We start from the raw sequence: 12,514 nt of genomic DNA, 5'->3' as shown, positions 1-12,514 counted from the left end.
AGGGTGCCAATCCGTCGCACAATTACATACACATTCACTAAATGGTGCTATGCTGTTCCTGTTGGTTGCTAGGTAGTTACTATGATACTCCAAATGATTGCTAGGGTTGTTCATTATCAATGTACTACCTAACGATCAAGTTTTACATCTGTAGCTCCTATGGTTTGGTCTGCATGACTGTCTGACTAAAAATAAAAGCACCCCTAAGTATTCTCTCTTGGCGGAGGATGGGGTGAGGGGAAAAAAAATTATTCTAATCCTTCCCCCAAAGCACCTAATTCCCGTGTAGGATCTACAGTCCCATCTGAAAGCACTGGAACGGCAAGGGCAATTCTTTTGTTTTTGCTATACACTGAAGCGATTAGCGTTTGAGTTCAAAAGCGAGGGATATGTAACCAAATCGTAAGTGCTATCTACTTTCATTTACGTAAAGTTCCAGAACTTTTGCTCAGCTGAAAATTGGGTGGTCAGCCGCTAAACGTGCCAAAAGTTGTTTAACATATGTAGATGTAAATATCGGGAAGTAAAAGCCGGAATTCTTTTTACTATTGTTGTTGTTGTCACGATCCACTCCACCTCTAAATGACACTTGTAAACGCCATTGAAATGATTCCCAAACACCTTACGGCTTTTAATAAATGTTGTTTATATTACTAATAAATGAGATGAAGATAAAATCCAGAACAGAAAGTTTAGATGAGTGTAGATTAAGGCTCGGTGCTGGAGGTGAGTTTTAAACAGCTGTATGTTAACAGAATAACATCTAGCGTGCCCTTTCGAGGTTTTCTATTTAGATTTTGGTGAATGGTGTGTAACCATGCCTAATGCCTGTGTGTGTGTGTGTGTGTGTGTGTGTGTGTGTGTGTGTGGCTAAAGGGGCAGTGAAGGGTTTCATGTATTTGCAGTCGTGTTGCTGAAAGCGTGTTACGGGGGGAAACATCCCGAATGCGGACGAAGCCGCGGTAACGTGTACTACTGCGTCGTGTGCTCGCGAGTGGAGGGATTAGCCTGTAATGGGCTGTAGCCTCCTCTACATAGACCGAGAACAATGGCGCCTCTCTTACATGATGGAAAATGCACTGAGAGAGATGGCCTCCATTCTGTTTCTGAAAGTGGCTTTTTTATTGTGAGAAATAATTGGTCTATTTGAGAACATTATGCCGTGCGTTATGGAAATGGGCCTATAGTGTGGCTTCATTGTGTGTGTGTGTGTGTGTGTGTTTGCGCAGGATGTGATGGTGAATAACTGTTAGGAGGACATAATGTGCTTTTGAGTGTCTATAGTCTCAAGAACGTTGAATAGATATGCTTTTTTTCTCCCCCCTTGGATTGCTTTCTCATTTTCTATCGAATACCAATGTTCCAAAGCTCACCTTTTCTTTTTTTTTTTTTTGAAGTATAACTTTCAGTTGCTTTGCTCACAAATGAGGGAAGATCACAGTGCAGCTCAGAGCCTCATTAGGGCCAACAGCCTTAGGGCCTGCTTTCACACATCTCAGCGAGCAGAGACTCTTCCGCTTCATATTGAAGAGATTAGCTCTGCTCCTAATCACCCCTGCTTCCTATTAATGAGCAGATGCATTATAGTGATTAATAAAAGTGCAACCTTTTAAGCATGCCTTTAACAAAAACAATCTGTTACTCCGTTCGATTGTACGGTGTTCAGACGGTTGCAGATTATCCGAGTTTTAGGGCGCTAATTTAACCGTTAAGGCCGATTGCGCTTCATGCTGCGTGTCGGGTTTTAGTATTCGGTGCCGTGTCACGAGAGCGATTTGAGCCGCGAGTGTATGTTCAGTTACAAACGCGTGAACGTCTCCGGAGGAAGCGTGGCACGGGCAGATTGGCTGGATGCACTTTCCCTAGAGGGGTTTTTCATTTTTTCCATTGCACTCAGTCTTCCTTCTTTAATATTCTCTGTGTGTTGCTGACAAGCAGGAATAATAGTAATAATAATAATTGTTATATTAATTATTGTTATTTTGGACCTTTCATACTTTTAAAATGCTATTTGGAGAGCTTTACAGTACAATAAGCAATCAAGAATGATTGAAATAGGAATGATATCGAGACTAATATACGGTGTATATATTAAGTGGGGGGTAATGCGTATTTTAGTATTTTAAGCAATTTAGTTGTTGTTATTTTATATACTTCCAGTGCATATATCCACTTCACATTTATACACACACACACACACACACACAACGTCTTTTGACTGGTGTCACCAAGTAGCGATCACGTTGAAGGTGAAGCTTCCTAGAAACAACGTATTTTAACAATACGCGAATGGAAAAAGCTACAGAGCCATAGCAAGTCCTTAAACATCCCACATCTGATAATATGGAAGGTGGAAAGTCCGTAGAACTTGCAGCTAATCGTCTCGGGACGGGTGCACCACGCGTGATTTCACGGCTTACTCTCAGACGAACGATAAGGAAGGTAGGAGAGAAGCCAGCAGGAACCGCAGTTACACAGAGAACAGTAAGTAATCGGCACTGTAACGATCTCCGTTCCTACACCTCACGCAAAACAACTCCGCACTCTTTTGGATCGATATACACCCAGACAGAAGCTTGAGCTTTCTGATGTTAAATCAGTTCATCATGTTAGGAGGAGGGAGGATTATGTCTATGATCCCGAGAACACCGTTACCCACAGTGAAGCACGGGGGTGGGAGCATCGTGATATGCGGCTGTGTCTCTGTAAACGGTACTGGGGCATTACGTATCATCAAAGGAAACAGGAATCGAGCGACGTTCCGGGATGTATTAGAGGAGAATTGAATCTCAGAGGCCAAAAATACATGAAAGATGGTGAGCATCTTTTATTTTCTCCCAACATGTTTAACCCTGAGGTTTGACTTGCCGACGGCTGCCGTCGTACCTTATTAGTTGGATGACAAAGCTGTAACTGACAGGAGGCGATGGCAGGAAATGAGGTCGCCGAGAGGCTAACCGTGCCACGCGTACATCACCCTGCTCCACTGATCGATGGAACTCTTCCCTGCACGTGCCTTGTAGGAAGGGAAAAACCAGCCGTCACTGTCGCTCTTATTCGGTCCCCCTCCATCCCGCTCGCGCCGTGTCTCTCCGATTTGATTGCGCAAAATGCGTTATCAATATTTGATGGACCTTGCTGTGGGGAGTTTCGAATGCAACAGCTGGCTGACTCGAAGCTAGCGGCACATCAGAGACCGTCTTCAAGCCTGCTGTCTTTTCTCCATCAGGGTCTTAAACAACCCCGTTTTGGGCTGTTAGCATCTCCAAAGGCAAAAACTTCACCTGTATGTCTCATCATTATGTATAATGTAAAGTTAAACAAAATGCAATATTTCTAATCCATGTGCGATGACCATTTTGGTTTAAACCTCGTATCATCGACATGATTGTTTACGGTCTCCTCCAGTGGAAACCCCCCTCCCCCCCCAGTGTCGTTTGAATACCTGCTGATAGCTGTGCTGTGGGATTTAGCCCTCGCTTCATCTCTAGCTAAAAAGACCGATGTGGCAGCGCTTCAGACCTTTTAATCTGTGCAGCTTTCTCACCTCCGTGACGGTGCATCTGAAAAATTGTTGAGCGAGCAAAGCAGCTCTTGGTCTTTTCTACTCTTATCTCAGTGGGGTCTTTTTAAAAGGACAGGCTTCATTTTTTTTCGCACCCTATTGAACTCCTAAGTATGGCTTCGATGAATAACGCTATTGCCACATGAACATGTTTGCTTATTTGCACCTCCAGCAGGGACATTGAACACGCTGCCTCTCTGGCTTACGGCATGGACGCTAACAGGAGCCATAGAATACATCACATTAAAAATGCAGGCTGCCTCCTTCTGGGCACGCAGTTAGCACACCAGAGCTTAGATCTCCAGCCTCAGGCAAACCTTTTGTTTTTGTTCCTCTGCACAGACTGTGTAACAGATATGACCAGACGGACGAGGCTGATGTTATCTGTAATCGTGTAGCTCCGCTGTATTGAGCAACGCTGGTCACGGAGATGAGATGAGATGAGATGAGATGAGAGTGAAGCAGCATCCAGTCCTTCAGTCTGTTTGTTTCCCTTCATGCTCCTGTTTTTTAAACCGTCAGCTTTTATATATGTTTAAATGCCGTTAAAAAGAAACTTCCTTATATTTACCACTCGAGAATAGAAGCACTACCAGTTCCAAATTGCGATTTAAAAAAAAAAATAAAAGCGATCATCATCATTACATCATCGAAGGTTCTTCCGATTTAACGAACGCGTAGTTAGTGTGTGTTCGGCTCTCGGTGCCAGTGTGCGTTTGGCCCATGCTCTTTATATGATGTCGTCTTGTCACATCCAGTTCGTAAGTCTCATAACAATAGTTCATGGAAACATGAAATGATTCACATTACCTTCCTTTTTTTTTTTTTTTTTTTAAACTAAATTTGAGTGAAATTGAGTTTATCGAGATGTTATTTCTGCTTCTTATTGAGGATGAGAATCACTCAGGCCATTGATGTTTTTTAGGTGCTCAGCATTGTTTTACTCATGGTACTGTTATGTATTCTTTTGCAGAAGAATCGCACTTGTCGTATTGTGCTGAAGGTGAGGATCACTTGAACTCACCACAGAGCACATGCGGTGGAAGGAAAAGTAGAATTCAATAACAGTAATAGTGACAGTCTTAAATACTATATCAGATACTATTTCATGAAAGACGGCACCTCTTGACCCGTGTTTGAGTATGCCTGTGAAGTCACTTCCTTTACCCAGTGGCTGTGCAGATCACGGTAAAGAGGTGAAGGCGCAGCTGTTAGTACTCGGCTAGGAAACGAGCAAACGGGTCAAGTACGTAGAAGAACGTTTATTGAACCACGTGCCGAATTCTTGCTCTGTCTTCCTCGCTGCTTTTGTTTGGGTCGGATGGACTATGGGATTTGACAGTGGCGCCTCATATTGATCTCTGGGTAACTTTGTGGAAATGTGGAGTACAGTGTGCTCTCTGTAATAGCAGCAATGAGATTACAGGCCTGAGCCCCTCTCCCTCTAAAAGCCCTCTTTTAGAGCAATAGCTGCAGCATTTTTCCTCCTCCACTAGATCACAGAGGGAGGCTGTGAAAGAAACCTGTGTATGTGTGTGTGATTCTGAGAAAAAAGTGAGAGTGGTTTCATCCCAGGTGTGCAGGAAACTTTTCTTACCAAACAGTCCTGGTTTCGTTGCAAGTCTAAATACTCGTGTAGCCTTTTCTTGCAATGCACTATATATTCAGGAATCCATAAAGTACCATCATATCTGTGATTGTACACCAAAACCTGCCATGCCTTTATGTGGGAAGAGGCATGCCTGCCTTGGGGGACCACTGTCATTAGGGCAGTCATTTTTGTGGTCATTTTTTCCAATTCCCACACACTAGCTAGAGCTCTCCTGTCAAGGGTGTGACAGGGGGGTGTGGGCTAGAGTGCTCCCTCTGAGACATGTGAAGCCTGGCACAACAGCATCTTTCCAAATGACTGCTCATGCTGTAACAAAATGCACTCAGAGGAAAGCACTATCCTCCTCCTTCCACATACCTCAGCGGATACACTGATTGACGGATGCCCTCCCAGCAATTTATGCCCCATTGTCAGGATTTGAACTCTCGATCTTTTCTGTTCCACCAATTGGGAACCAATAGGACAGTTTTTAATCCGCCTGTCCATCTTGCTGCCTTTGGAATATCAAGCTTCTGCACAATAATATCATGATATATTTTTTTTCTCTACTGATGCACCAGGTACCAAGGACATCCAGTGTCAGTGGAACCGAGGGCAGTAGTTGATTCCTGCTTGAAAATGAACAAATTAAAGAAGCCAGGGCATGTTTCAGAACTGTGTAATGAATTGCACATATATTTTCCAAAGATTAGACTAACACCCCACCCCTCCATTTTTGTTTTTCCCCTGGAACATCTGGCTGTGCATACGTCTCCACACACTGTCGGAGGCGCAGAGGTAAAGCCAGAATTGTACAAAAAGCAAACCTGGGTGTAAACCAGGTTTATTTTGGATTTCCTAATCATGTGTCATATGACAGATGCATATGGTCAGTCAATCGCAGGTATTACGAGTGTCAAATTCCCCTGAAAAGCACCTAAATGGTTAGTTTTGTGAAGACCATTTTGTTGGTCTTTACACTGTAATGTGTTAGAAGCAACAGCAAGAAAAGTATTAAACCTTGCAACTAGCGACAAAACCTTGCATTCTAAGAAGAGCATCACTGTTATTGACCTCATTGAGTGATGTATTCAAATTACTCGCTGTGATTGGTCCACACAGCACTACACAGTCTTCACAATCGTGCCAATGGTTTGTTTTGCATAATTGTCACTTTGTATATAAGGGTGAAGGTTTGTATAATAAATCTTGAGGATTGATAGTTCCTCAAGGATCTGTCAGCTTTGCAATCTGCCGTACTACTGTCATGTACGTAAAGACAAGTGATCCAGTTTCATTTGCAGGCCTCCATGTCCATAAAAAAAAAAAAAAATCCCATTTTCTCTCCAATTTAGTCAACTGCCCAACCAGCTCAACATTCCCAACCAGATAGCTCTCCCCTATTGAACGATTGCTACCAACTGACGAATTGCTGCACACTGAGAAAAGCGTTATCCGCTCTCTTCTGTATACATGAGCTCATTGGCTAGGGTCGCTGTGATTGACAGGGGAGAACCCCTAGAGAGCATGGTCAGTTTTGCTGCCTTGGCTCGTGGCCATGGATGTTTAGGGTACAAGACAGAAAATGATGAGCAGATTTTACATTTTTTCTCGTCATCTAATCATTGTCTCATCCGCCCATAGGACTGTCCCGAAAGCTTTTATGTTCCTTTTATCAAAGTGTAAGCTGGCCCTTTTCTGCTCTGGGGTTCGCTTTTTGTGGTAAACCCTCTGAGGTCATGCTGCAGTATTTTTTTCCATTTTATGGTCATTTGACACATCTATGGCTACTTTCTGGAAAGTGTTATCGATCTGTTCAGCATTTTATCCTCATCATAGGAAATGTTCTTTAGTAAACCGCTGTCTCGTCTTTTTGTAGGTGTGATCACCGCGTTCTTGTATGCATCAAAATGAGGAACGATTTTCCTTTACGGTTCTGCCAGCAAAGCCATAAAATATGGGATTTACGGCTCAGACTAAATGGGACGTTCTGCCCGCGTTAATCATCTCAGCGGCGTTTCTGACGAGTGCTCATTCCTGATGACTTTTCAAATTTAGTCAACTGTGATGAAATTAAAATGATTTTAATTTCAATTAATTGGAGTGGAAATTTATGATGAACCCCAAACGTTTGCAACGCCTCTATATGATGCAGCAAAACGCCGTCTGGGGAAGCTAGGAAACGGACACCCCGCATAACCAGAAAACGAACGCTTTCCTCTTCCTTTGTGCTGCGTTTGTGCGCGATAATAAATGAGGCTGCGCACATGTTTTTCTTGGCACAAAACCAGCAGACTGTTTTGGATCGATCAAGACTTTGCTCACTGAGTAACAGCTTGGGTCATTACTTCTTTAAAAAAAAAAAAAAATGTCCATCCATCCACCTATACCGTTTATCCTTTTCAGGGTCACGGGGAACCTGGAGCCTATCCCAGGGAGCATCGGGCACAAGGCGGGGTACACCCTGGAAAGGGTGCCAATCCATTGCAGGGCACAATCACATACACATTCACACACCTATTCAAACACTACGGACGCTTTGGACACGCCAATCAGCCTACCATGCATGTCTTTGGACTGGGGGAGGAAACCGGAGTATCCGGAGGAAACCCTCACAGCACGGGGAGAACATGCAAACTCTGCACACACAGGGCCACGGTGGGAATCGAACCCCCGACCCTGGAGGTGTGAGGCGAACGTGCTAACCACTAAGCCACCGTGCACCCCTAATTCTTATTGTACAAATAGCTAAAAAATTATTCACTCACGCTTTTCTGATCATATGGATGACTAAATTTGGGAAGGGTTAAAGTCAGAAGAAAACAATGTTTTATTGTACAGTATGTAGCTGCTTTGTGTTAAAAGTGTTGTGGATAAATCAATAGATTGCATGTCCAGGCCATTAGTTATTCCTTTATAGCAGCTAGGCGACTAGGCTCGGACTCTAGTGTTTTTTTTGGGTTTTTTCCCCCCAACCACTTTCGCAAAACAGGTTTTTATTTGATATGAATGTTTAACAGAATTAGCTTTATGGTAGTGTAATGCAGCTCGATGCTATAATTGTAAACACTAGCTACTCTTACCACCTGAGGTACTAAATATATTGGCTTTTCACTCGGCAGATTAATTAGTGTGCACAGATGACGGGCGATCTTTTCAGAGTCAGGAATGCCCAGGCGTGTGGAGTTACGCACGATACAGTTTCAATGTTTAAGGCAACAATTAGATATTTGATGATACCACTGAATCTGCCTCGATACAATACAAATTAGATTCTAAAGGCCGTGATTTAATATTTGTTGATACCACCGAATCTGCTACGGTACAATATGATTTCTTGTGTGAGGAAAGGGATATTTGACTTCTACGATACGATTTCGATTCTAAAGGCAAGGATACGATTTTTACGGATAACAGTAAATCTGCTACGATACGATTTCAGTTCTTATAGGAACAATCCAACATCTGACAGTACCACTGAATCCACTACTAGCGGTCGACTGATAGTGGACCGAGTCGGGCAGTACCTGCCGATAACCGATTAATCAACCGTTAGTTTTTACAATTGATACTGAATGAAAATGTAACACTCAAAGTAAAATTTTGCTGAACTTTATTGCAAAAATAAACAGTACAGACTGTACCATGAAAATGTACTGTACTTCAATGAATAAAAAAAAAAAAAATATATATATATACATATAGTAAATAAAGATATACATCCAAACTGAACTTTAAAAAAACACTTCAAATAACACAAAAAATTCATCAGTGATAGTTTTTATTTCGCCTCTAGAGGCCGCTCTCGTACTGTACATTGACAGCGGACCCTCCTCAGCCGCTTCCGCAACGGACGTAACCGGGAAAATCTATCGGTGCCGATTGACCAGTTTGTCGGGTTGGCCGACCTCTATCTACTATGATACGGTTCTGTTTTGTATCCTTTTGAATTTGACCAACTTTGTTGGGAATCTGGGGTAGGCCTGCCTTTTAATTTGCGCATGACGACGAGGTAGTAAGCACCTACGACTTGCATCAGAGTTACAAATCACCTTCTAGCCTATTTAAACATCAGTTTAAATACATGACTTATTTTTGCACACTAGTTGTCTGTCCTCGTGCAATAATACTTGATTCAAAATGAATTTTAATCTGTTTTATGATTATTTTGGATGAAAAGGTCCGATCGCTACACGGGTAGTGGAAAAAGATGAAACCAAGAAAAATAAAATCCAGCAAATTATATTACACAACTCTCATACCTCTCCTTCTAGCACAAGACACAGTCACTTCACGGCTGTCGAGAGAAATGCGTGTGAAGAGAAAACCCAACATCTCATAAGCCCAAACGTACAACGACGCCTTGCTGACTTTTTGTCAACGGCGCAGACATGATGTGCAAGAAATTATATAATAGTCTTTATTAATGCAGTTAGCTTGCTGACTAACTTGCCATCCTTTATTGCATTATGTTAACTCCCATTTTTAGTCTAGCCAATTAGGTTCCCAGGCAACCAAAACATGGCACACAGTGGAGCACTTCGCTGGTGGGCTAGCTAATGCTGTTTATGATTTGTCTATTCTGGTTACATGAAAATTCTGCACTTTAACCTTAAAGTAATTTTCATTCCAGACCCAGAGTGTTTGCGCCTGGAGCCAAAATAAGAAGAAATGTCACCGCCCTATTATTTTTAGAGTCTAATGGACAGACCGAGAAACAAGTGCTTGCGTTCATTTGCGTCTCTCTGTTCGAAGCTGTTCTTTTGTTCCCCTCCAGCTCGATAAAGGTTTATTATGAAGCTGGCAGTGTTTATGTGTGACCTTTTGGCCGGTCCGCCTTCTGATTGTAATGGTTTGATAAAGTGCAGTAATGAGTCTAATTGCTGCTTTAATTGCTGTGAGTGGTCCAGGATGTGTTAATTATATTACTTATCCTTTGGAGACTGAGCAGGAAGATGAAATGGAGCTTTTTGTGATTGTCTCTGTGTTTTCGGGATTGGAAGTTGGCTTTAGATTCCTCACCAGGCACCTGTTCTCTCTCTCTTTCTCTCTCTCTCTCTCTCTCTTTCTCTCTCTCTGACATACATTTTAACAGTATGTAACTGCTGTAATAAGTGGAAAAAACCAACAAAAATCCACCATAATTATCATTCTAACTCGCAGTATACATCTGAGATGATGTAATTGCTCTGTAAAAATTCAGTCTTGTCCAAAAGTAGGCCAATTGGGTGGACGTCATTCCCCCCGCCTCCATCATTTCCTTTCTTTCTGGGTTGTACGTCCATCTGTTTGAGAGTTTTGTCACCTCAAGTACGACAGGTTGAGATCTTAAACTTGAACCTCACCAAGTTGGGAGAGGATTAACAAGACGTAAGAGCAATGGAAAAGAAAGTCCTAGCACTTTGATGGAGTCATTTTTCTAGAACCATTTGTTTAAGTTGTTCAGGTTGAGAAAGAGCTCTTGTGTTAGCAGTGGCATGTGAACAGAGGTTTATATATTTGTTGTATATATTAATATAGCTTTTAAGATAATCAAAAATCACTTGCGATCAACTGCGGCGAAGAGTAGACTGAAAACAACATCATCCTTGCATTTGACATCATTCCAGTGCACGTCTTAGTGTTAATGCAGCAGAGTAACACGCACCTCTTTGTCTCTGTATGAGCTGTGAACACAAACCTAAATTTCCATCAGCCCCACAAGCAGCAGCATGCATCACGTGTAATTGTTAAGCCATGTGCAGGTGTGTGTGTGTGCATGAGAGAGAGAGGTCGAGACAGACTTTAAATTGAAGTTTCATGTGCTTCTATTATTAAAATTGAGTGCACTGTTTCAGGAAGTCTCAGAAGTTCGTATTGAGGCGACAGGAAAAGAAAACAGGGTGACTCACTCACGAGCAGTGGATTGTTCTGATTAAGGTGTTCTCTTGAGTTTTTCCCCTTTTGTTCATCACTAGATGAGACTGAGACTAAAGATCGAACTAGTTCAGAATGCTAACATAATAGAAATTTGTTGAGCTGAACGGCAGCCTTTATTTCCAGGTAATTGCTGATGTACTACAAGTAAATCAGAGTGACTTTGCTTCCACTAATCAGGCACACACTAGGTGCTAGAACAGTGTCGGTGTAATTAATTACCGAATGTAAATGTATGTAGTGGTAATAATCTGAATTGGGCTGGTCTGGGAATTGTCCATGGTCCTGAAGCAGCAGTTAAAGTCATGGAACGATGAAAAAGAACAGTGCTGATGTTATATAGTGACAAATTGTGGTTATGATTTATACCTTGTTAATACCATGTTTCATTCCAAAGACATGGACAGACTACAGTCTATTTTTTTTTTGTTGTTGTTATATCTCTTTGCACTGAATCGCATCCATGAAACCTTGATTTTATTTAGCCTAGAACACTGATATAGTTTAAAAGATGATAATGCGGTAAAATGTGCAGTTGTTTTTATATATGGGTTATAATGCGTCATTGACTGGTTCCTACTTCATGTACCCTGTGCTACAGGGGATATAAAAAAAAGTCTACACACCCCTGTTAAAATGGCAGAAATTTGTGATGTAAAAAAAATTAAACCAAGAGAAATCATATCAAACTTTTCCCACCCTAAATGTGAAATTGCAACATATACAAATGAAGTGAAAAACAATGACATATTTTAGGGAAAAATAAAAAAAAGTTACAATAACCTGGTTGCAGAAGTATGCACACCCCCTTTTATAATTGGGGATGTGGCTGTGCTCAGAATGAATCAATCACATTCAATCTCATGTGCAAAAGTATTTATCACAGAGCTGTCATCAATGAAATTATTCCGATGAACCCCAAATAAAGATCAGCTGTTTCTGTAGGATTTTCTTGACATCATCTTGGTTTCAGCTGACTGATGAAGCACCGCAGTGACATCACCAAGAACAGGACATCCTTGTAAAATTTATAAAAACACAAGACAAAAACTTACTAGAGAAGCTGCCAAGAGACCGACAGCAACATGAAAGGAGCAGCAGGAATAGTGATTACTCTCTGAATGTGACGACAATCTCTCTTATTCTTCACTTCTGGGCTACTGGGTAGGGTGGCTAGGGTTTCTCACAAAAAACAGCATCCAAGCACAAACTAAATCACCACAAACCCTGTGGAAAAATGTGTTATGGTCTGATGAGACCAATGGGATAATAATTCCATAATTTCAAAAGGTATGTTTGGTGCAAAAAACGCACATCGCTAAAAGAACACCCTCCCCAAAGTGAAGCATGGTGGTGGCAGCGTCATGCTTTAGGGCTGCTTTTCTTCACCAAGAACTGGGGCTTTTATCAAGGTGGAGGGAATCATGAATAGCTCTAAATAC

The 12,514-nt window shown here is 41.8% G+C and overlaps 1 protein-coding gene across 1 annotated transcript in view; it reads left to right on the top strand.

Annotated features, from left to right (window-relative positions):
- Nucleotides 1-12,514, top strand: part of rngtt (RNA guanylyltransferase and 5'-phosphatase) — a 131,211-nt gene that overhangs the window by 34,153 nt on the left and 84,544 nt on the right. The window lies entirely within an intron of this gene.

Source organism: Ictalurus furcatus, chromosome 2 (genome assembly GCF_023375685.1).
Source record: "Ictalurus furcatus strain D&B chromosome 2, Billie_1.0, whole genome shotgun sequence".
In the NCBI taxonomy this organism is placed as follows: domain Eukaryota; kingdom Metazoa; phylum Chordata; class Actinopteri; order Siluriformes; family Ictaluridae; genus Ictalurus; species Ictalurus furcatus.
This window is presented reverse-complemented; position numbering and strand designations above follow the sequence as displayed.